We start from the raw sequence: 3176 nt of genomic DNA, 5'->3' as shown, positions 1-3176 counted from the left end.
CATGCACCAAGGTGCACTCGGCCCACATGTGAGCGCAGGTCGTTGCGCCCGAGGTGGTGTGTGGGCACCGCGTTGCAGACGGGACACTGCACGCACACGACGCCCCCTCCAGGTGCACGCACGTAGGCCGGGCCGGGTGCACACCCGACGCCCTAGCAAGGTGCGCGCACCCGGGCAGGGCTCACACTTGGCGAACGGGGCGCACTTCGCGAGGGAGGGTGTGCACCTCGACGGGGGTGGGTGGCCGGGGTGGATTCGCACGTGGGTCGCGGTTTGCTAAGTACACACTGCGACAAGCTCATAACGGGTGCGATCATACCAGCATTAGTGCACCGGATCCCATCAGAACTCCGCAGTTAAGCGCGCTTGGGCCGGAGTAGTACTGGGATGGGTGACCTCCCGGGAAGTCCCGGTGTTGCACCCTTTTTTAGTTTTTCGCCGGGCGTCGCAATGCTATTTGAATAAACCTTTTGCCCGTTTGCGTTCTCGTCGGGGCCGGGCCGGGCCGGGGTGCGCTGCCCGCACTACCGCGCGCGCGGGGGGCGACACCGAGCGCGCACCCGAGGCACCCCGAGCACACAGGCCACGGTGCAACCCGGGCGTTGTGCGCGCACCCCGGTGCGCCCGAGGTGCTGCGCGCGCACCCAGGTGAAATCGGTGTGCACCTCGGCCAGTGCGCGCTCGGTCGAGTCGCGCACGTTGGCCAAGGTGCACGGTGATGTTTCTTACTCTAAGGTTCCGCACCAGACGCCCGGGACAGGTGAGCGAAGCTGGGCGGGGCCGGGTGCGCGGCCGGGGCAGGTGCACGCAGCTGGAGAGAGCTTTGGAGCACACTTCGGAGCGCACCAATGATGCGCTCCATTCAAAAGTTTCCTGAAAAGGCAAAAAAAGTTGAGATTATAGAATTTCCCACTTGAGAGATTGTAAAAAAAAAAAATTTAAAATGAAGGAAACGCGGGTGCCAAGGTGTGCGCAGCCCAGCCAAGGTGTGCGCACCAAGGCGCCCACCCTGGCGAAGGTGCACGCAAGGTGCGCACCCGAGGCAAACCGGACAATTAACCCAACTTTCGACTTCGCGCGCACCTTGGAGCGCACTTCGGAGCGCTCCTTGGTGCGCACCAATCTTGGGCACCTCGGAGTGCACCATGGCGCCCACCAAGGTGCGCACCCGGGGCAAACCGAGCTCCGACTTCGTGCGCACCTTGGAGCGCACGAAAGGTGCGCACCATGGCGCCCACCAAGGTGCGCAGCCCAGCCAAGGCGTGCGCATCAAGGTGCGCACCCTGGCGAAGGTGCGCACCCGGGGCAAACCGAGCTCCGACTTCGTGCGCACCTTGGAGCGCACAAAAGGTGCGCAACCCAGCCAAGGTGTGCGCACCCCGGTCAAACCGAGCTCCGAATCGTGCGCACCAGAGGTGCACGCCATCGTGCACACCTTGGAGCACACTTCGGAGCCCTCCTTGGTGCGCGCCGATGTTGCGCACCTCGGAGCGCACCCGGGGAAAACAATGCAATTAACCCGACTTTCGACTTCGTGGGCACCTCGGAGCGCTCTCGGGTTCGCACCTCGGAGCACACCGAGGTGCGCACCTTTGATGCGCTGCCTTCACCAATTTCCAGAAAAGGCAAGAAAACATTGAGAAGGTGTGCGCACCGAGGTGCCCACCCTGGCGAAGGTGCACGCGAGGTGCGCACCCGGGGCAAACCGGGCTCCGACTTCGTGCACGCCGCACCTTGGAGCACACTTCGGAGCGCTCCTTGGTGCGCACCAGGGCGCGCAACCCAGCCGAGGTGCCCACCCCGGCGAAGGTGCACGCGAGGTGCGCACCCGGGGCAAACCGGGCTCCGACTTCGTGCACGCCATGGTGCCCACCGCGGCGAAGGTGCACGCGAGGTGCGCACCCGGGGCAAACCGGGCTCCGACTTCGTGCACGCCGCACCTTGGAGCACACTTCGGAGCGCTCCTTGGTGCGCACCATGGTGCCCACCAGGGCGCGCAACCCCGCCGAAGGTGCACGCGAGGTGCGCACCCGGGGCAAACCGGGCTCCGACTTCGTGCACGCCGCACCTTGGAGCACACTTCGGAGCGCTCCTTGGTGCGCACCATGGTGCCCACCAGGGCGCGCAACCCCGCCGAAGGTGCACGCGAGGTGCGCACCCGGGGCAAACCGGGCTCCGACTTCGTGCACGCCATGGTGCGCACCGCGGCGAAGGTGCGCACCCGGGGCAAACCGGGCTCCGACTTCGTGCACGCCGCACCTTGGAGCACACTTCGGAGCGCTCCTTGGTGCGCACCAGGGCGCGCAACCCAGCCGAGGTGCCCACCCCGGCGAAGGTGCACGCGAGGTGCGTACCCGGGGCAAACCGGGCTCCGACTTCGTGCACGCCGCACCTTGGAGCACACTTCGGAGCGCTCCTTGGTGCGCACCATGGTGCCCACCAGGCCGCGCAACCCAGCCAAGGTGTGCGCACCAAGGTGCACGCGAGGTGCGCACCCGGGGCAAACCGGGGTCCGACTTCGTGCACGCCGCACCTTGGAGCACACATCGGGGCGCTCCCGGGTTCGCACCGGCGTTGCGCACCGTGGTGGGCACCTCGGAGCACACCAAGGTGGGCAGCGAGGTGCGCACCTTTGATGCGATGCCTTCACTAATTTCCATAAAAGGCAAAAAAAAAACGAGATTTTAAAATTTCCGTTTTGAAAGATAGTGAGAAAAAGGGAATGCTGGTGCCATCTTGAGCCCGCCCTGGTGCGCAGCCCAGCCAAGGTGTGCGCACCAAGGTGCCCACCCTGGCGAAGGTGCGCGCCCGGGCAATTAACCCAACTTCCAACTTCGCGCGCGCCAGGGTGGGAGCGCACCCAACAACCGGGCCTGGGAAGAGCCAATGCGAGAAACCCCACCAAACGCTCTGACAAAAAAAGAGGGGGCGCTCCAGTAACCCCGCTTCGGAGCGCACCCTGGGCAAACCCAGCCAAGGTGCCCACCCCGGCCAAGGTGCAGGCGAGGTGCGCACCCGGGGCAAACCGGGCTCCGACAACGTGCACGCCGCACCTTGGAGCACACTTCGTAGCGCTCCCGGGTGCGCACCTCAGAGCACACCAAGGTGGGCAGCGAGGTGCGCACCTTTGATGCGCTGCCTTCACTAATTTCCAGAAAAGGCAAAAAAAAAAGGAG

The 3176-nt window shown here is 65.1% G+C and overlaps 1 non-coding gene across 1 annotated transcript; it reads left to right on the top strand.

Moving 5' to 3' along the window:
- The first annotated feature begins 305 nt into the window (after nucleotides 1–305).
- Nucleotides 306–424, top strand: LOC131862502 (5S ribosomal RNA). Its single transcript, XR_009361515.1, has one exon. It is a non-coding gene; the product is annotated as a 5S ribosomal RNA (ribosomal RNA).
- Nucleotides 425–3176: the final 2752 nt, after the last annotated feature.

This window comes from Cryptomeria japonica, unplaced genomic scaffold (genome assembly GCF_030272615.1).
Source record: "Cryptomeria japonica unplaced genomic scaffold, Sugi_1.0 HiC_scaffold_43, whole genome shotgun sequence".
Taxonomy (NCBI): Eukaryota; Viridiplantae; Streptophyta; class Pinopsida; order Cupressales; family Cupressaceae; genus Cryptomeria; species Cryptomeria japonica.
The sequence above is the reverse complement of the archived record's forward strand: the minus strand, read 5'-3'. Positions and strand labels throughout refer to the sequence as shown.